Here is a 23876-nt window from a genome sequence, read left to right on the forward strand (position 1 = left end):
AGAAACTGAATATGTACTACCATGTGAAACAAGCCAATTGGAAAAGGTTAGATTCTGTGTGGCTGCAACTATATGACAATCTGTAATAGTTTTGTTGTTGACATGGATTATTGAGGAGGGAATATAAATAGGAAGAGCACAGAGGATTTTTAAGGCAGCAAAACTATTCTGAAAAATACTATAATGGTGGATACATGTCATTTTACTTTTGCCAAAACTTAAAGAATGTAAAACCACAAAGATAAAGAAAATTTATTATATATACACAATGTGTTGCTATTTATGCATAAAGAAGAAGGAAATTATGTGTTTACAGGAAAATTGATAGAACCAGAGAGCATGATGTTGTGTGAGATAAACCAAGCCAAAAAAAATCAAATATCAAATGCTAGACCTAAAATGATGATGATGATGGTGGTGGTGGTGATGGGGCATAAATGTAAACTGTAGACTGGTGGTGGGATAGTTGGGAAGGAGGAGGACAAAAGGAAGGAGTAGGTACTGGAGGTGAAGAGGATCAAAGTACAATTTCTATATATGATGGCACCATAATTAAGTCTACCAAACACTGTTTTAAAAATGAGGGGAGGAAGGACAGTGGTTAAGGGAATACAATAGGGGGAGTTAACTTATTCAAAGTACAATATGTATGCCTATGGGATTGTCACAATTAAACTCCCTCATACCATTAATGTATGATAATAAATAAATGAACCTTAGTATAAATCTATGAACTTTAAGAGATCATTATTTTACAATGTAGGTCCATCAATTGTAGCTAATGTGTCACTCTACATTGGTGTGTGAAGGAGTCTGTGTGTATGAGGACAGGGCATATATGGGAAATCCCAACACTTTCTGGGTATCTTATTGAATAATTATTGGCTACTCATGTTTCCTTTCATAAAATTTTTATTCAAATATTTTATCAAATAAAATGGACAAGGAAATATGCAAATGGTCAATAAGCACAAGTCAAGAGAAATAATATCTTAAGGGCAAATGAAAATTAAAACCTCATTAAGATATTACACACATATTAGAGTGACATAATTAATAATATCAGGTTTTGGCCAGAATATAGAGCAAAGCTGATATTTTATCCATTGCTTCTAGGAATGCAAAAATTGCTTGGCATTCTCTTTTATAGACAGACTTTAATTGTGTATTTCCTACCAATTCCATTCTTAGTCATGTCCCAAAAGAAACTTGAATTAGAATTCCATCACATTTTTATTTTGATAAACCCAAATGAGAACCAATCCAAACATTCAATAACAAATGAATGAATGTCATGTCTATCTTTAAAATGCAATACCATTCAGCAATATTAAGAAACATTCTAACAATACCATTCAGCAACAGTAAGGAACACTCTACTGATATATAAATACATATGTACATGCACACTTTTATATATTTATATATATATATATGTACATATATGAATCTCAAACATATACTAAGAGGAAGAAGCCAGAGACATAAATGCATATAATGTATGGTTCTACACAAACTCCAGAGAATACAAATTTCATATATAATTACAGAGAAAATCATGTTGCCTAGGTGAGAGCATATGGAAGAATTAGTATGCAATGTATGTGAAATTACTTTTAGGATAGAGGGAATTTTTCTGTTTCTTGATTGTTTTGGTAGCTACATAGGTATATAACTGTCAAAATTCATTTCACTATAAAATTTTATGTTTTGGTGCATGTAAGTTATTCATATGAAATACTGATTTAAAGTATAGAGTACAAGAGGAAAGAAAATTGAAATATGAAAAAACTGACTTACTTATTTCCTGTGTGCCAATTACTAAAGAAAGATTCAGGGTTTAGATCTCAGATCGTTAAATCCTCATGAGAGCATCTTCAAGGCCTCATTAGAACAGTACCAGTTCCTCAGTAGTTTTCTATTTTTTTGTCATCTCTCTTAAATGGAATCAATCATACAGTTGAGCATGATAAGCATCATTCCTGTAGCTTAAGGAAAATTGCATTGAAACTATTTCCAGGTCAAGGTGAAAGTGAATGTATGCTGATATGAACATGAGTCATATGCATAAGACCTTCATAATCTACCTAGAAGAAGTTTTCAAAGACAAGAACTTCTAGTCTTGGTAAGCTTCATGAAAAGGAAACAAAGCAGAGAGAAATGACACCTATATAGGTAGCTGTCCATCTGGAAAAATGATAATTGAAATTATACAGCCAGATTGCTTTAGATTAGTTCTTGAAAAACTTTTCATCATGGGTAAAGGAGGTTAAATGAGCTATGATGTAAGTGACTGTGTATGGTTTTTTTTTTTTCCTGTTTTGTTCTTGGATATGTAACTAAGCTTTAAAGTAGTGTGTGGCACATATGAAGCACTCATTATATGGTGAAACAACATATCACATAAATAGTTATCAAAAATACACAAAGGGCTATGAAAATGAAATTCATTTACAATTCAAATACCTAGCATGTCTGAGCACATATTGCACTTAATATTTTATTGTTTTAATGAGTAGTATTTTATAATTTTGGTTAAAGTTGTCACTGTAACAATGGAATTCTAGATCATCAATGAATATCATGGAAACATTTTTAAATGAAGGGTAATATGTAAAGTTAATAAAATCAGGATACTTATAAGGTAGTCATTTGACATGTTTTGAAATTTCCTATGTCCTTCTGATCACATTACATATCAATGCTTTTGGGGAAAGATCCACTTTGATCTGAAATTTATTTTAAACTGATGTTAAAATCAAAGTGTTTTGGTATTAATTATAACAAGAAGAGATTGAGAAGTTAGAGAATTTTATTCTTGCATTTTAGCCTTCAAGTAACTGTATTATGAGTTAAAGGAGGTGATTAAAACATCTGATGAAGAGGAGATGGGAATTGTTTCCACAGGAGTATGCTACCACTCTTCATTCTAGTGAACTATGTCTCTCTGTTCCAGTCTCTGATTCCAGTGGAACCATAAATATTCATGAGCCTTCTTAAACATAGCCTGCTCCCATTATTGAGTTATAGAACTTTGAGGGTAGACTAACCTGTGTAAGAAAGACTTGACCTGTGTACAAGTCATTGTTGGGACCCTCCACCACACCTCTATTCCTTCTGCTAGTGAGGTTGTTGAGAAGTCCTGCAATTATCTTTGAAATCACAGATACTTTCTCATACTCTGTGGTTAAAACATTTTCAGGAGTACAATTAAGAGAATAGAAGACTCACATTTCTTTGGGTACATCCCTAGTTGTAGAATTGCTGGATCATATGGAAGTTCTATTTTTAGTTTTTTGAGAAGCCGCCATACTGTTTTTCATAGTGATTGTACTAATTTACATCCACACCAGCAGTGTATGAGGGTTCCTTTTCCCACACATCCTTGTTAGCATTTGTTGTTGTTTGTATTCATGATAGTAGCAATTCTAACAGGAGAGAGATGGAATTTTAATGTGATATTGATTTACATTTCCTTTGTGGCTAGAGATGTTAGATGTTTCCTCATACATTTTTCACCTGGACACCCATGTTTATTGCAGTGTTATCCACAATACCTAAGCTATGGAAACAGTCAAGATGCCCCACTAATGATGAATGGATTTTCTTAAAAATGTGGTATTTATAAACAAGAGAATATTATTCAACCACAAAGTAGATTGAAATTTTGTCCTTTGCAGGTGAATGGGTGGGACTGGAGAACATCACCTTAAGTGAAGTTAACCAGGTTCAGAAAGCCAAAAGTCATATTTTTTTCTCTCATTTGTGGAGTATAGACCTAATACAAATAGAGAAATTTTATGAAAAACAGGTAATGATAAGGGAAGGTTACTTACAAGAGGGAGAAGGTAAAAGAAGAAAGTTAAGAAGATGAATATGGTTGATGTACTTTCTCTACAAGAATGAATATAGACTCTTCAAACTAGTTGCATCTAGCATAAGAAAGGGACTAATGTAGAAAGAAGAAAAATAGAGGAGATGAACCAAATCAGGCTATAATACACACACACACACACACACACACACACACACACACACAGGGCACACACACACGAAGTACCATATAAGGAAACTCCCTGCGAAGCTATCTTAAACAAGCAAAAATGTCACTTTCTTTTCATTTACAAAATTGGAGAACAGGAGGGTGGAACAGGTCCTGCCTGGGGTGATTGGTACCAGTAGGTAAGGGAGGAGGTGGGGAAAGGATGTAGGAAGGTGAATATGGTGGAAATAGTGTGCATACATATATGTAAGTGGAAAAATAAAACCTGTTGATTCTATTCCAGGAGGGGGTGGCGATAAAGGAGAATGGTGGATAAAGTGAATTCAAGTATCATGTATTTGATATATTGTAAGAACTTTTGTATATGCCACAATGTACCCAAACTCAGAACAATAATAAAACAAAAAAGAAGGGGATCCAAGATGGCAACTAGTGTGCAGAAGCAGACAGCATGAGCTCTGTAAATCAAAGATCCTGCTGAGACACTAGAGCCACATGTGGCAGAAAAAGAAAGCACCAAGAAGAATCAAAACTTCGACACCGTGAGACCCCAGCTGTACAAAGCTTCTCTATGCCACAGTACATTGAGAAAACAACAGGGTTCCAACATCACCAGAGACTGGCTCCAACCTGCTTGGGAGACTCAGACCAAAAGGTGAGCAAATGAGAGTCATGAGGTATTCCCACAGCCACCCCTGGGATAAACCAGCATAGCCCCTTGGACAGACTGACCCCCTGACCCACAAAAAATAACCCCAAAACTGAATAATAAACAAGGAATATGAAGCAGAGGGAGTAGGGTGCAGTAAGTGCACCACAGAAGGGGGAAAAGTAAGGAGCTGATCTGCATGGGAGCCTTCAGTAAACTAAGACTGGAAAGGCAGAAGGGCTGACAGCAGGTGGGTGATAAGCCACTAACTGAAATAGGGCAGACAGCAGTCCACAAAGCTCATCTCCAGAGCCAGTAAGTAGCATCCAAACTCAAATAATGCTGCAAAATTCAAAAACAATCAACAAACCATCATAACACTCTGACAGCAGGGAGCTGGCTGACAGATCTCTGATGTTGCTCCAGAGAAAAAGGGCAAGGCAAAGAAACAAGTTCCCAAAAAAACAACACAGCAAAAACCCAACTCTAAAGCAGGATGGCTGGTGGGCTACAGAGCTGATCTCTGGAACCTCAGGAGAAGCCACACCTCACGGAAGGAGGAATGGACTAAGCAGCTGCTGCTGAAAGACAGGGAAAAAAAAAAAAAAAAACCACTGGTGAGTCTCCCCAATTACCCGGTGAGACTGAGACAGAGCTTCTGATTAAATACCAACACAAGGACTGAATGCTGAAGGAGTAACACCAGAACTACTAAGACTGAAATTCTATTGTTCCTGAACCTGGAATTTTTTTATTTGTTTGGTTGTTTGGTTGTTTTTTTCGCTATTTGTCCACTTCTCCCTCTTGATTTCTTTGGTTGTCTTTTCTTTATTTTTTCTTTCCTTATTTTTATAGTTTTACTATTGTGAGTTAGTTAGTACTAAATTACACAAACCAGAGACAGAAACAGCATACATACACTGACCTAAAACCCAACATGCCCACAAAACAAAATTAAACCATGGGAAAGAACACAGGTGACTGAAACTACCAATAACCTATCAAGAACATAGTTACACAGTACCAACTGGAGTGCTGGGAAGATGAAAAAGGGATGGAAACCATTCTCCCAACCAAAACAATTTAATACAAGATTCAGAGGGAAATGAAGAAAACGGATACCCAGTTCCAGACTCCAATAGCACAAAGATAAACTATGCCAAGTAACCCAATGAAGTCCACAAGAACACCCTGAAAGAAGAAAATCCTGCAAGTAATCACAAAGAATTTCATGGAGATGTTACTAGACATGGTCAACCAAAATGTACAAGAGGCACTCAAGAAATTCCAAGACACCAAAAAATAAAGAATATGAGAAGACACTAAAACAAATTAATGAACTCATAGGAGCCCTAAAAAAGAACACCAAAGTGAAACAGAGAACACTATAATGCAGAGATAAATGAATTAAAGGCAAAAATTAACAATTTAAAGAGGAAGTGACCCATGATATGGAAAACCTCAGAAAAAAGAATGAAACAGAAATACAAGACACAATGGAAGGCCACTCCAGAAGATTACAGCAAGCGGAAGACAGAATCTCAGAACTTGAAGTAGAAACAGAAATTAAAGGAAAAACTGAAGAACTATTAGTAAAACAACTGAAGACCTGTGAAAGGAATATGTAAGAACTCACCAACTCCATCAAAAGACCAACCCTGAGAATCATGGGCACTGAAGAAAGAGAAGACATGCAAGCAAGGGATTTGTAATATATTCAACAAAATAATAACAGAAAATTTCCCAAATCTAGAGAAAATTATGCTCATTGAGGTATAGGGAGCCTCCAGGACACCAAACAGACTCGACCAAAATAGAACCACCCCACGACATATTATCATTAAAACAACAAGCACAGAGAATAGAGAAAGAATATTGAAAGCTACAAGACAGAAAAAACAAATAACATACAAAAGTAAACCCATAAAAATCACAGCAGACTTATCAGTGGAAACTTTAAAAGCAAGAAGGGCATGGAGTGAGATATTCTGGACACTAAATGAAAATAACTTCAACCCTAGAATACTCTACACAGCAAAACTATCATTCAAAATAGATGGAGCAATGAATGTCTTCCACAATCAACAGAAACTAAAAGAATATATGGCCACCAAGGCACCACTACAAAGATTGTTCAAGGAATTCTGCACACAAAAAATGAAAGCAAAGAAAACCAGGAGAGGACAGGTAGTACCAAACCACAGGAGAAGAAAAGACAAGGAATCAGAGAGTAACATTAATTCAGCTGCACACACTCAAACCCTTAAACAACAAAAACAACTAAATGACAGGAATCACCACATATCTGTCAGTGCTAACACTGAATGTTAATAGACTTAACTCCCCCATCAAAAGACACCATCTGGCAAAATGGATTAAAAAGGAAGATCCAACAATCTGTTGTTTACAGGAGACCCAACAAGCATTGGCTTAGGGTGAAAGGCTGGAAGATTTACCAAGCCAATGGTCCCCCAAAATAGGCAGGATTAGCAATACCTATCTCAGACAAAGGAGACTTCAAACATACATTGATCAAACGAGATAAAGAAGAACACTCTGTAAAATAAAAGGGGAAATACACCAAAAGTAAATTACAATATCAACCTATATGTACTCAACATCAATGTACCCAATTTCACCAAACATACTGAGAAGGACCTAAAAACATATACAGACTCCAACACAGTGGTAGTGAGAGATTTTAATACCCTCCAGGACCAATTGATAGGTCATCCAAATAAAAAATCAATAAAGTAATTCTAGAACTAAATCATGCCACAGATCAAAAGGACCTAGCTGATGTCTACAGAATACATCATCCAATGCTGCACAATGTACATTGTTCTCAGCAGCCCATAGAAACTTCTCTAAAATTGATCATATTTTAGGGCACAAAGCAAGCCTCAGCAAACATAAGAAAATAGAAATAATACCATGCATTCTATCTAATTGCAAGGAATTAAAACTAGAACTCAACAACAAAAACAACAGTAGAAAACATGCAAATAATTGGAAGCTGAACAACACATTGCTCAATGATCAATGGGTCATCGATGAAATAAAAAAGGAAATTAAAAGGTTCCTGGAAGTTAATTAAAGCTTCCAGGTGAAAACATGACCTACCCGAACCTAGGGAACACAACAAAGGCAGTCTTAAGAGGAAATTTGTAGCCACGAGTACATATATTAAAAGCACAGAGAGATTTAAAATAAGTGACCTAATGCTACATCTCAAACTCCTAGAAAAACAAGAACAAGTAAAACCCAAAACAAGCAGAAGGAGAGAAACAATAAAAATATGGGCTGAAATTAATGAAATAGAAACAAAAAGAAAACCATACAAATAATTAATGAAACAAAAAGCTGGTTCTTTGAAAAAATGAATAAGATTGACAGACCCCTGTCAAACCTGAACAAAATGAGGAGAGAAAAAACTCAAATCATTAAAATCAGAAATGCAAAAGGGGAGATAACAATAAACACCATGGAAATCTAGGAAATAATCTGACACTACTTTGAGAGCCTATAGTCTAATAAAGTTGAAAATCTTGAAGAAATGGACAAATTTCTAGATACTTATGACCATCCAAAATTGAATCAAGTATATTAATCACCTGAATAGATCTATAACACAAAATGAAATTGAAGCAGCAATAGTCTCCCAAAAAAGAAAAGTCCAGGACCTGATGGATTTTCTGCTGAATTTTATCAGACCTTTAAGAAGAACTAATACCAACCCTCCTTAAACTGTTCCATGAAGTAGAAAGGGAAGGAACACTGACTAACTCATTTTATGAAGCCAGTATTACACTCATCCCAAAACCAGGCAAATACACCTCCTAAAAGGAGAAATGTAGGTCAATCTCTTTAATGAACATCCATGCAAAAATCCTCAATAAAATAATGGCAAACTGAATCCAACAACATATCAAAAAGATGATTCACCATGAAAAAGTCGGCTTCATCCCAGGGATGCAGGGGTGGTTCAACATACATAAATCTATAAATGTAATACAGCACATCAATAGAAGCAAACACAAAAACCACTTGATCATCACAATAGATGCAGAAAAAGCCTTCGACAAGATCTAACATCACTTCATGATAAAAGCTCTAAGAAATCTAGGAATAGAAGGAATGTACCTCAACATTATAAAGGCTATATATGACAAACCTATAGCCAACATCATACTTAATGGAGAAAAACTGAAACCATTTCCCCTAAAATCAGGAAAGAGACAAGGGTGCTCATGATTCCCACTCTTATTCAACATAGCACTGGAATTCCTAGCCAGACCAATTAGGCAAGAAGAAGAAATAAAAGGAATACAAATACTTAAAGAAACTGTCAAAATATATCCCTATCTGAAGACAACATCCTGTTGTCTAAGGATCCTCCTATAAGATGTTGTATAGGATCCTCCTATACCTTAGAGACCCAAAAAAACTCTACCCAAAAACTGCTAGACACCATAAACAGCTACAGCAAGGTGACAGATTACAAACTCAACTTATAAAAATCATTAACTTTTATATACACCAATAGTGAAAAACTGAGAAAGAACATATGCAAACAATTCCATTTACAATATCCTCAAAAAAAAAATCAAGTATCTAGGAGTATACTTAACAAAGGATGTGAATGATCTCTACAACGAGAAATACAAACCCCTGCGAAAAGAGATCATGATAGACTACACTGTGTGGAAACATCTCCCATGCTCATGCATTAGTAGAATCAATATAGCAAAAATGGCTACACTGCCAAAAGCAACCTACATGTTTAAAGCAATTCCCATCAAAATCCCAAAGACATTCATCACAAGATTGAAAGCTCTAGCCTAAAGTTCACTTGGAAACACAAGAGACTGCGAATAGCCAAAGTAATACTCAGCAAAAAGAGCAATGCTGGAGATATCACAATATTTGACTTCAAACTATTTTACAAAGCAATAGCAATAAAAACATCATGGTACTAGCACAGAAACAGACATGAAGACCAGTGGAACAGAATAGAGGACCTGGATATGAATCCACACAACTATGCCCACCTTATTTTTTGACAAGGCACCAAAAATGTATGATGGAGAAAAGACAGCCTCTTCAACAAATGCTGCTGGGAAAAGTGGTTATCTGTCTCAAAAAACTGAAACTAGATCCATGTTTATCATCCTATACTAGTATCAACTCAAAATGGATCAAGGACCTTAATATCAGACCTGAAACTATGAAGTCAGTACAGGAAAGAGCAGGGAATACTATGGAGGTAATAGATATAGGCAAGGACTTCCTCAATAGAACAGGAGCAGCTCAGAAACTAAGAGAAAGGATAGACAAATGGGACTTCATAAAATTGAAAAGCTTCTGCACAACAAAAGAAATGGTGTCTAAACTGAAGAGAACACCCACAGAGTGGGAGAAAATATTTGCCAACTATACATCAGACAAAGGACTGATAACCAGAGTACACAGGGAACTTAAAAAACTAAACTCTCCCAAAATCAATGAACCAATAATGAAATGGGCAACTGAACTAAACAGAACTTTCTCAAAAGAAGAAAATCAAATGGCCAAAAATTACATGAAAAAATGCTCACCATCTTTAGCCGTGAAGGAAATGCAAGTCAAAACCACACTAATATTCCACCTCACCCCTGTTAGAATAGCCATTATCAAAAACACCACCAACAGGTGTTGGCAAAGATGTGGGGATACAGGAAAACTTGTACCCTGCTGGTGGGAATGCAAGCTGGTGAGCCACTCTGGAAAATATGTGGAGGCTTCTTAAAAATCTAAACATAGATCTGCTATATGATCCAGTAATCCCACTCCTGCAGATATATCCAAAGGAATGCAACTCAGGTTACTACAGAGGGACCTGCGCATCCATGTTTATTGCAGAGCTGTTCACAACAGCCAAGTTATGGAAACAGCCAAAATGCCCCACTACTGATGAATGGTTTAAGAAAATGTGGTTCTTATACACAATGGAGTTTTACTCAGTCATGAAGAAGAATGAAATCTTATCATTCTGAAGTAAATGGATGGAACTAGAGAACATCATTCTGAGTGAGGTTAACCAGGCTCAGAAGACCAAAAATCATATGTTCTCCTTCATATGTGGACATTAGATCTAGGGCAAATACAACAATGTTATTGGACTTTGATCACATGGTAAGGGGAGAGCACATATAGGAGGTATGGATGTAGGTGGAAAACCCAAAACATGAAAGTGTTTAATGTTCCCACTGCAGAGGAGCTAATACAGAAACCTTAAAGTGACAGAGGTCAATATGGGAAGGTGATCAGAAACTAGTGAAAAGTTCAGGTAGAGATGAATCAATTTGGGTTGTAACCCACTTGTGAATGGAAGCAATGCTAGGATTCACTCTGTATAGCTATCCTTATCTCAACTAGCAAAAACGCTTTGTCTTTCTTATTATTACTATGCCTTCTCTTCACCAAAATTGGAGAAAAAGGCAGAATAGGTTATGCCTGGAAGTAAGGGGAAGTGGGGAAGAGAGGAAGAGGAGGGAGACAGTCAGAAGAAATGGCCCAAACAATGTCTGCAATATGAATAAATGAATAAAAAAAATGAATAAAAAAAAGAACACAAGGTTCTTGTTATTTTGTATGTATTTTATTACAAAGTTTGTACAAATTTTGTCCTCCATGTTGGTGCTGACATATTGATAACTGATAATTTAAGTTATATAGACAAAAAGCCTAGTTTAATAGACTCTCTCTCTCTCTGTCCTTTCTTCTAGTATAAGAGAAGAAGAATTAAAGGTAAGAGAATAACAAAAAGGTAAAGTGACAATATCTAGAAGAAGATTTATTAATAATGACTTTTCTTACCACACTATGAATGCAATCATGCTAAAGTGTAAGGATAAACTAGTGTATTTAAAATAAAAATAATTAGATCTTTCAAAAGATATATTAATGACAAAACTAGGCAAAATTGGAAATACTTTAAAAAACTTTTTGGCTGGGAAACATAGAATTTCAGATTTCCCAATCAGTGAACACTTGTCTTCATGTTGTCATGCTGTAGAAAAACTACCAATGTGTGTTTGTTTAAATTACTGTTGAATGAAGCATATGTAAAGGTTATTCAATAAGCTACAATGCTATACTTATATAACTTCAGTGTTTTTGTAAATGTTGCCTTGCACAAAGTAGATACATAATAAACATTTTTAATCAAATGGAGATTGTAATTTGCTAGATTTTCATATAATGAACAAATATCTATGAGAATAATATTATAAATTCAAAGGGACCTTAAACAAAATAAAGCATTCAAAAGATTTTTGTACATCCCAAGGTGCTTATAGTATCATGTAATAACACTAGAAGATTCTATGTTCCTTAAAATGAGGCAATTGCTGTTTTCAGTTTTCAGTATACAAACAGCAATTGGAAAATTACATATGAAACATAGAATCAAAAAGAATGTACCTCTGTTCACAATAGCCAAGTTATGGAAACAGCCAAGATGCCCCACCACTGATGAATGGATTAAGAAAATGTGGTATCTATACACAATGGAATTTTATGCAGCCATGAAGAAGAACGAAATGTTATTCGCTAGTAAATGGATGGAATTGGAGAACATCATTCTGAGTGAGGTTAGCCTGGCCCCGAAGACCAAAAATCGTATGTTCTCCCTCATATGCGGACATTAGATCAAGGGCAAACACAAGGGATTGGACTTCCAGCACATGATAAAAGCGAGAGCACACAAGGGAGGGGTGAGGATAGGTTAGACACCTAAAAAATTAGCTAGCATTTGTTGCCCTTAACGCAGAGAAACTAAAACAGATACCTTAAAAGCAACTGAAGCCAATAGGAAAAGGGGACCAGGAACTAGAGAAAAGGTTAGATCAAAAAGAATTAACCTAGAAGGTAACACACACTCACAGGAAATTAATGTGAGTCAACTTCCTGTTTGGCTATCCTTATCTCAACCAACAAAAATACTTGTTCCTTCCTATTATTGCTGATACTCTCTGTTCAACAAAATTAGAGATAATGACAAAATAGTTTCTGCTGGGTATTGAGGGGGTGGGGGGAGAGGAAGGGGGTGGAGTGGGTGGTAAGGGTGGGGGTGGGGGCAGGGGGGATAAATGACCCAAGCCTTATATGCACATATGAATAATAAAACAAACAAACAAAAAAGAATGTGCCTTACTTCAGAGAGACATTGTAATTTGAAATATTTCTTTTCAAAACCCTCTAGATGCTATAGATAATAAGTAGGTCCTAAGGAATATATATATATTTCAAACAAAATTGAAGTGTTCTTTTTTTCTAAAAGAAGAGAATTAAGACACGTGCTTAAGCTTTGGAGGGTGGATTTTTAACATCCTGAGTCAAAGCATTTGGAATTGAATGTTCTCTCTTTTGTTTATTAGTTTTGTCAGTTAAAACTGTTTTCCAGGTGAAGGATAATGAAATGGAGGATGATGATTTAAATTGGAAATACCGTGTTGACATTTGCCTAATAGCTAAATTCTGCTATCAAAACGATTCCCTGTCATGTCTATAATAAGTAATAGAATTCTTACTAAAAAGACTCAATAAATTAGGTTTCTTTTCCTCTAATTACAAACATTACTTCCAAGCACTTGTGCAAATTTAATTTTTATTAGACATTTTATGGTTTCTGAATGGAACTTCTGCCTAAGAATAGTTAGCTTCTGGGATCTCTCCTGGTTGTCTCATTTGCCTTTATCTCTGAAACCACATTTGAAACATTGTCCAAAACACCCTCATGGAACATATTAATTACTTTTCCATTTGTGGGTGAACTCTGAGGAAAATGCACAATGAAACTCAAACTCACGTTTCTGCTAAAGCAAACATCAGACAAATAGCAGGCATCTAGTTAGTACTTATCTAAAAATTCCGCTTTGGATATGAATTTGTTTAAACTAAATGAAACAATCATTTCTGAATCTACGATGCTAAAGCTTATTGAATTTAACATAGGTAAATATTTAAGCTGTGATTTTTTTTTTTTTTTTCTAATTTCTATGTCAAAAGCTTCTGTTCTGAAGTGAGGCTACTTTTTTTCTAATCAGTCAAATAATAAAGGAAAAACTACTCCTGAAAACCCAAATGATCTCTTACAAAGCATGTTTATTGTATAGACATAGCTGATAAATACACAGATGGTTTTTAAATTTTGCTTTTGGCTTTTGTGGTATTTTTCTTTTGATAGTGTGCTACTAATTTCCATATGTTCACTTCTTTTTTATTCTAAATATCATGCTTTAGGCCTAGTGAAACCTTTCCAGGGAATAAAACTTTTAGTCCTCTCTTGCTTGTTTTATAAATTAATAAAAATTCTCTTCTTAAAATATATTTAAATACAACATCAATGTTGTTAAAGTTGAGATGAGACCAAACTTTTAAAAAATAAACTAGTAATTCCCTAATGGAGGTACATAAAATAACCCATTAAAGCTTCAAAAAGGTAATGGAATATAAGTATTTATTTCTCATTTTTTAAATTTCTATTTTGTGACATCTGTATTATTCACACAAAATTATCATAGAAGGATTTAAGATGAGAAAATATATCAAAAAGATTTAAAATGTGTCTGTGGAATCTTTCAATTTAGGTCCAAATCCTCTTCCCTATTAAGAAAGTAAGGCACTTTGGAAAAGTTTTTGCTGTGCATATTATATATTTAAAATAAGAATAATATTATGTCCTATATGAACATAGTGATGACTAAATTAACTGACATAAAGTATGTAAAATTATACATGAAATGCGTAGATAATATTCAATACTATATTTGTTTTTTTCTTCTGAATTATGCACTTTTTTTTTCTTTTATTGTTGTGGTGGGTTGGGGTACATTTTGGCATTTACAAAGGTTCTTAAATGTATCAAATATATCATACCTGAATTGACTCCCTCTACCACTTTCTTACTATTTGCTTAATAAATAAATCAACGCAAAAATTATATATGTATCTTAACCTTTTTCAATGTACTCCATAATCAAAATTTAGAAAGTAGCAAAATATATCCTGTTCTAAACCAACCATGCTCAAATATCATAACAGGTCTTAAGCAATGATAATTTTACAGTTGGATAGGGAGGAAAATGTGTAATTTAATACATAACAGTAAGCCCTGATTAAATATCCTTCCTGCTGAAGCCTATCATAATAAAAGCACCTTACCTCCAGAGGAGAATGGACCTAGGTTTATTTTTCCCTCTTTTACTATCTCTCTGTGAGATCTTGGACAATTAGTTTAATGATCTGAACCACTTTTCTCATCTAAGTAATTGCATTAGTAATATTTGTCTCATAGGTTCATGGCAAAGATCAAACAATTTAGGAGTGTAAGGCACTGAATGCACTGCTTACACATAATAATGAATACAAAATATAAATGACTTCCATTCTCTCCTTGTCCTAGACACAGAGACTTAAATTTTTATTTTCCTTAAATAATAGGAATTTTTTGGTGGAAATATATTGTGATACCTTATATTGATTTATGCATTAGATAATTTATCAATCTAAAGCAGCTGATGGCATCAATGAGTATGTAGATAGACATATGTTGTGGAGAAAAATCAAGAAGGACTTGTAGGTGCTTCTCATGGGTATTTTGAGCTTCAGTAAAGCCTTTTCTAATAAAGGACTTCCATATTCCAAGCTATGGAGTCTCACTGGCATGTTATTTGAGGTGATCATGAGATTATTCCTGGCTAACATGCTCCCTCAGGTAAGTTGTGACAGCAACTATTTCATTAACTCTCATTATACGCAACATGGACACAGAAAATGCCGTATGCATTTCCAAATTCTAATAGTGAATGCAAGAGAAGAAAGCTCTGTCTTACTCTGACACCAGTAACTTTGGACTAATTATGCTCTCCTAGTGTGTGCATTTCTTTTTTTCTACTGGCTTTAGAAATTTCTAAAGCAGGATAAGAGAGAAGTTTCTTTATAAAAATATATCCCATCTCCTTGACGAATTGATGTCTATAATAAGATTACACAAGCAAATCCAACACTATAGTTTGGCTCCTAAAATGTTTGTAGAACTTTGACTTTCTCCATAAAGGCATGAATACACCAACTTGTTTTGACTTTGGTAGTATACTAGGCATTTCTTTCCAAGATCTGCACCCTCCTAGAACACAGGGTATAAGAATTTAATGACTGTTTCTTACCAATTTACTGCCAAACGAATCTCAGGACTATTGAGAAACCTAGGTAGACATGTCCAAAAACACATACATATGTACACCTATGTACTTTAGTAAGAAATGAATGTCGCTAAGAACCACATGCAGAGGGCACAGAAAAACAAAAAGGAAATATTGATGGAAACTTACATAAACTTCCTTTTAAACATATTTTCCTATACTTAGAATAGAACAGAGATCTCAAAAGTACCAAATTATTCATTCCTTAAGAAGTATTTATCTTGGCAAGGGACTTGATGTGAAGTTCAGACATTATTGAGTTCTGATTCAGTCGCAATGTGTTTGGAGTGGCTTTGGGCATGTAGGTGGCAGTGTGCAGTTCAATCTGTGTGTCTGGATTCTCAGGGAAGTTTGCACAGGTGAACAGGCAAACCTTGAGTGGATGAGATCACTAAAAGTGTGAATAGTGTTATCACTTCATACACACTCTATGTGTATGAAGTGATAAAAATGCCACATCAACATCGAAAGGAAAGCACAGAGAAATGGAGCCAACAAAAAAGCCTAAATGTGAGTATCTTCTATATTATGAGTTATCAGGGAAACAAAGAAAACACCTTTTTAGTAAGAAAAGGACAGACACTATTATCAAGATTTAAAGAAAAATAAGTGTACAGTATATGGACTTAGGTTGAAATAATAACTGAGCAGTTATTTTTAATTTGGTGTGTTTTATTAAGGGTTTCAAAAAGCTAATGCTGAGAGAACCTATAAATGAATGGGTTATGGAAAAAGAAGTAAAAATTACTAAGAATTATCTCATAATCAAATAAACTCTTCATAGAAATGGGCTTAGGTATTATGAGATTTACTCCCTTTGGTAATAAGTTCATTAACTTCCTACATCTTATTAATTTATCTGTGTCCGAAGATAGACCTTTGTCTTTTTTTTTCTTTTTTTTGTCTTTTACATAGGGTCTCCTTAACTTGGCTTGGGCTAGTTTTGAATTCACAATTCTTCTGCCTCTGCCTCCCGAGTAACTGGGATTAAAAATGTGCATCATCACCCCTGGCTAGTTTCTTGATTCCTTATAAATACAACAGACAGTGGTTCAATAGGTTTGAATAGAATGATGAGAAATATTGGACAAAATAATAGCATGACTATTATAAATAAAAAAGGTGGTAGTCATATGTCACTTGATAAATGTACAAGAATATAACCTACAGGAAAGTCAGGCCCTGAGATGATCTGGGGAGAAATGTATTTTCAAAACCAAAATATTATATGTATTCAGGGCTGAGATTATGTGTAGGGAAACCAAGGGGTATTTTGATTAACATAGTTCTATTTGAGGAAAACCAACCTTACATTCCCATAAACTCTTTTTCACAAAAATCTGAGTATGATGTAGTTTGAATTTTAGTGATTTAATGGTCTTTAGAAAAGGACATCCATTTAATCCAAATGTCTGGAAGTGGTAGATGCATGTTAAGTCTCATTTTTAGTCAAATCAAATCTTTCTTATTCTCATTAAGCCAAGAACATGGAATAAAGCCTGAAAGGAGTAGCCTTCAACACTTCATAACCTAGATGATGTAAAAAGAAGGAACACCAAGAAATAAGGGGTAAACTAGAGAAAGCTGCAATTGCACTCTGTGCCAAGCAGATAAGTCCTTGCTCATCTTCAACACCGCAAGTTTCAATCTACTAGGATTTAGTCAATAGAAATACTAAATGCTGTAATTGAATGTGTACTAGTAGCACAGGGATGTGGAAATTAGTAATGTATCTTCTGGAATAGAAAATTTCTAAGTAATGTTAAGAATGTAAATGAAACAGATGTAACATGGTATTATGAGAAGCAAACATATAACATCATGCTAAGTATCCATTGATTGTAAGAGAAAATGTACACATGCATTCAATGGGTAGAGATATTCATCCAGTTTTGATAATCCATCCATGGTGGCCAAGTTTGGATAAATTCATGTAAGAGATAGAGATTATGCTGTTCTCAAAGGCTCAACTTTGCACAGACATAGTATTTTCCCCTCATTGATCTCATACCTTTTTATATTATTTATGTCATTATCTCATTTTGTTTCCATGATACTTTCAGTATCTGCTTACTCATCTTGAGAACCTACAGATGATTTTAAATCTTTGTATTGATGAAATGATCATTACTTCACAAACTTCATAAGAATTATTATGCCTTTCTTTGATGAACTATGTAGTTTTCATCAAATACGTGGCAAATGTGTTTTCAGGAGATCCTAGGGTTTGATTGGTATTTCAAACACTGTTTAGCTTAGGATAGAGCTTACTCATACTCCTACATATTATCTCATTCACACTCTTACACATTAAGATCTCTGCTTTTAAAACTCCTTCTAGAGCTTATACTAGTTCAATCTTTAAAGTTAGACTTTTCTTGGACTCATCCAATAAAATAGCTATACAACAACCTTGTCAAAACAGCAACAAATTTAGCTAAGAATTGATTGTTATGTATAATACATATTTCTTAACATTTAGATATGACAACATTAAGAAAACGCTTCTGAAAACCAGGAAAATGACAAATCCTCTAATCCTGTATCTATACTGGGACTCTCACTGTGCTCCAGTTAGCCTTCTTTAATATTTACTCTTTTTTCTGATACGGCTGAGTTATATGTATACTTAAGATAATAAACTCCATTAAAACCAGTAACAATTTTATTTTTTATACTTACTGTGATGTCTAGTTCTGAACCTTTTACAAATCTTGACCTAAATTAATTATATATGCAAAATTTCTATAATTCAATTTTTAGATTTATTTTTATCATGATAATATCCTAAATCATATAATAATAATGATGTTCCATCACTCAGAATGTGGTTATAAAAGAGGACATGTTTAGAACCAATATATTCTTAAACGATTACTGCACTTATAGTTACAGTAATTCTGAACATCTAACATGTATAAAATAAACTCATACATAACTTTAATATTTTGCACGAGAATTTATTATACACAATAATGGAAAATTTCTTATTCTAAGTGAACTTCTAATGGAAAATCAGTATGGATTTAATAGAGAGCCAAGTGTCTATGAAGGAATTCATGATGCAACTTTAGAAATTCACAAGCAGTAAATCACTGGAACTGGATGAGTGCTTTATGATGAGGTGTGGAGGAAATACAGTGTGAAATAGCAGAGATATTGACAAGGATATGCCTTAAAAGCAATAAGCTTTTGATGATTGAAAAGGTTCCCATACTCAAAACGGTGCCTGGAAATCTCAGCAACCTAGTCTGCTGAGTTTAAACTAAGAAATAAATAAAAATTAACTGTTTCACACAAAGTACCACACTTCTTATATAGCTGTTTTAAGGTTTAAAAGTAAAATTACTTTCCTGATTAAGAAACTCATGTGTTTTTCTCCTAACTGAAAGTATTCAATTACTTTTTAAATTTGTTTGGTTTGCATTATTTCAAGATACTGCCGACCACATAGTTTAATCAACATTAGAAAATTCGGAGTTCACACAGCAAAAGGCAAATCAAAAATAAATTTAAGCATTAAAGTGTAAGGCACTTTTCTCTATGTTGTTTTTAAGTATATTCTTTCAGGCTTGAAATTTTGAAGTATATTCCATACTCCCATTATTGTTAGCATTTCAGAATCTTTCAAAGTACCTGAAGATGTTTTATTAAAAACTATGTGCTAACAGCTTAATTTATTTTTTAATTTTGACACGAACTTTAAAATTGTTTCAAAATACTTACATTAAGGAAGAAAAAGGGACGATAGTAAATATCCTTTCAATTTTCTGTTTTTCAAACCTAATTAAAAGTTTCTTTTTCCCAATGAGAAATTGAGCCTACTTCCTGCCTGGCTGGCCAACCCATTTAAGGAAATGCATTGACACAGGACTGTCCCAACTGGTCTGGCCAGTTCTCTTCCAGTCTCAGTTAGCCATTAGCCACTGGGCTAAATTCTGAATAATTTTCCAGTCAAGCTACCACTGCTACCTGTAATGTGATACATTACAGTGCTTTCTTGGCTCTTAACACATTGCTAGAGCATCATATATTTAATGACCAGAACAGCTCCAGAAAGCTAAAAGAGTAGTTATTATTCTCACTTTACATTCAAAGGAAGTGTTATCTGTGAAATTACCTGAATTTATTTTTCATGTCACTTGATCAATAAAAGAAACAAAGAGAACTTTTGATTGTCCATTAATTTTCTCAGTCCAATACAGATGATTCTGTACATTCTTCTACATCACTGTACAAATTTTACAGTAGGTGACTAGGTTAAAGAAGTGATCTAAGGCTTTGAACCAATTATTTTCCCCCTATGAAGCTATGTTGATATGTCTGGATGTTGATATTCCCTCAATCCTGCCATCATTACAGAAATCTCAACAAGGTGCCTTGGTAAACGCCAATGAAATGAATATTTTTCCAGTTGAAAATAGAGAGTAAAAGAAAAACATTGAAAATTTGAGTAAATGTTAAAAAAGGTTTGGATGAATTTAGCATATCGGAGTGGAGTAGCATAAGATTCCCATATTGCGTCTGAATTTATCAGCTCCTGAAACTGTGAAAAAGGCTTAGAAACTTCATGGATACCTCTATGCCCATGATCCACCCACTTTAGGGTGTGATTTAAAAAGCAAATGGTGTGTTGATGGCATTAAAAAAGGTATAAAAGACACTTTAATGACAGTGCAAATCAAAGATTATACACCAGCTGTCACCACCAAGGCAACCATAGTAATTGGGGGTGACCAGAAGGTTTTCCAAAATAAGCTTCTTTTAAAGATTCATTTAAAACTGTCAACAAGGGACTGTTGACATTTAAATTTTTTTCCTTAGATTGGGAGTTGTTATTTTACTTTTTCTTTGTGGCACAGTATAGCTCCAAGCATTATCAGTTTGCTCTATGGTGAGTGATCAGATATAGAAGCAATGAAAAAGGAAAATGTATGATGAAGATTTTTGTTATGTTAAGGCATTTTGAAGTCAAACATTGAAATAAATAATTAACCAGTTTTCCCTAAATATTACCAGATACAGTCTATGTATTCAAATTTGCTATTTATAACACTAATTTGATTAGTAACATTTCTTGATTTTCTGAAGTAATAATGCTCTGATCAAAAAATGACTGCTAGCATTTATGTCATTGTCATGTTTAATTGAAACTGATGCTTTATATGGTTCTCTCATTCAATAGTTTTGCTTAAAAAATGATAGCAATATGCACAATGTAAAATTTGATTATTACTCTGCCTTAAGCATTCATATTTTGAATCTGTCCTAATAACTGCAGTGAAATTACACTTTAATAATATTGCATTAGTAAAGTAACTTCTATTTTACAAAATCTCTCAGCAAGACAAGCTTTGGCACTCACTTTTTACTGATGTAGAAACTGAGACTCTAAAAGTTAATTACTCTATTCCAGATTACATCATGAAGAGTCCCAGTGAGACTTAATTTTGGTATATGTCATAAGCAAAGCTAGTGTTTGGTACCATCAATTTGTTTGTGTTTAGACTTTTTAATAAGTGGTTTTAATTTGTGCTTCCTTAATGAAAAATATGGTGGAGCATCTTCTCAGCTGTTTATTTGATATTTGGATATCTTCTTGGTGAAATGAAAATTTTACCCAAACCTTCTTGCCCAATTTTATAGTTGAGTTTTTTATGTTACCTTCATATAATCTTTGTGGGATATATGATATTCACATATTTCCTTCTCATATTTTCATTTTCTTTATAACAACTTTCATATAGCACAAGATATTTTTTATTTGAAAATGAAATTAAATTTGTTGTTTTCTGGATTGTTATTTTGTATTATATCTAAGAAAATTTTCTCTAACCCATATTTACATGTATTTTTCCTATGTTAACTGTTATGATGTTTTCATTTTTATCATTTTTTCATTTAATATTTACATCTCTGGCATCTTTTTAGTTATACATTTACATATAAGTTGTGAAATGTGATATGAGGTTAACTTTTTTCTTTTTGTTGTTTGCATATGGTGCTTAGTATATCCAGCACTATTTGCTTAAAAAATATTTCCATTTTCCATTCAGTTGTGTTTGTCAGAATTTTTATGAGCCCTTTCCTGAGGGTTCATTCTTAACCCCCTTGAATTCATTTTCTAATGTGTATATCCTTCCACAAATATCATATTGTCTTGATTATTTCAGACATATTATTGAAATCAGATAATTATATTGTTCAGTTTTATTCTGAACTACAACTATTTTGGTTTCTTTGCCTTTCTGTATAATTTTTTGAATCGGCTTATTGAGCAGAACTATTGCTTGGATTTTCACTAGGATGGACTAATTTGTGAAATAAATGATGTCAACAATGTTGTGACTTCAAATCCATGCATGTCATATTGATATATATATATATATACATATACATATATGTAAATATATATATATACATATACATATATGTAAATGTATATATATGGGTATGTGTGTGTATATATTTAATTATTTAGATCTTTTTTAAATTCCCTCTTACATGTTTTGAGATCCTTTGTCCAGGTTGTCTAGTTTTCTTTTGAATAAAGGCTCTGCACATAATTTACAAGATTTATTACTAATATTTTTCCATCTTTCTTGCTTTTGTTTTTTCTTTCATGATTTTTGGAGAAGGAAGAGTAAAATTTTACATTTTAATCAATCAGCCTTTAAGCTGTTGGAAGTAACAGTGTTTCTTAACTGAAAGTATGAAGGTGATTTTCAGAGAAAAGCAGGTCAGAGAAAGATAAAAGACAGAAAGCAAAAGGAGATATTGAAAAGGGTGTTGTTATGCAAATCTGTGCAGCTGTAGTTTGAGTTGAGTTCCACAAATTATGGCAAAAATAACTAATCTAAGCTACAGGGTTGTTTACATCTAGCTCTTTTGTCTTACACAGTCATCTTTCAGTCATTCTGTCATTTATTAGAAAAATGTAATGGTATCCCATAAAATTGGAACTAATTGCTTTGAATGTGCTTTTGAAATCTTATGCTTTCCAATTTAAGCTAATGTACAATAAATTCTGACATTATTTTAAGATTGCAAGCTTTCTAACTATATGGAACCAGGTATGAAGAAGTTATCAATCACTTTTTCTCTGTATTAATACAATCTACCAAAGAGCATTGCAAATAGAAATTATTGAAGAATCTAATATAATTTTTATGTTTGAAAGGGAAATCTCTAACATCTTTTCAGTCAGCCATTTGTAAGGTAGAGATTGCTTGTAAAAATTTGATAATTATTTAATGAACCCTATATTATAATTCTCAGGCAGGATGTATTATGAAACAATTGTTTAAAAGTTAGGGTAATAAAAGTGATATCTAATGTCAGTACTGAGTCACTCCCAGGATATGTTACACAATCATACTGATCCTTCAATCAGAAAGAGTGGAGAAGGATCTTGGAGCAGTGGGAAAAAAATTAGAGATATTTCTCAAGGGAGACAATCACCACTACAAAACCTATCAGTTGAGAATTCTGTTCTTAATTTAATGAGGAAATTATTATTATTGTTACTAAACAACTTTATATGTGGTGGCCTAAAATTCCACCAATCATGTTCTAGATTCCAAATATCCAGTGGTAAAAAATTATCTAAAATCAAAACAAAACAAAAACAGGAAAGAATGGAGGCTGCAACCATAGTAATACATCAAAATTTGAAAATATTATACATTGAAAATGAATTTAATAGACAGTAAATACATAAAAAATTGAATAAAATTCTATTGTATATAAATATCACATTTTCTTATTCCATTCATCAGTAGTGGGCATCGTGGCTGTTTCAATAGCTTAGCTATTGTGAATAAAGCTGCAATAAACATGGGTGTACAGATGTCTTTATTGTAACCTGACTTACATTCCTTTTGGTATTTCCCTAGAAGTAGTATTGCTGGATCATATGGCAGTTCTATTTTTAGTTTTTTGAGGAGCCTCCATACTGTTTTCTACAGTGGTTGTACTA

The sequence above is a fragment of the Castor canadensis genome, chromosome 1 (assembly GCF_047511655.1).
Source record: "Castor canadensis chromosome 1, mCasCan1.hap1v2, whole genome shotgun sequence".
NCBI lineage: Eukaryota > Metazoa > Chordata > Mammalia > Rodentia > Castoridae > Castor > Castor canadensis.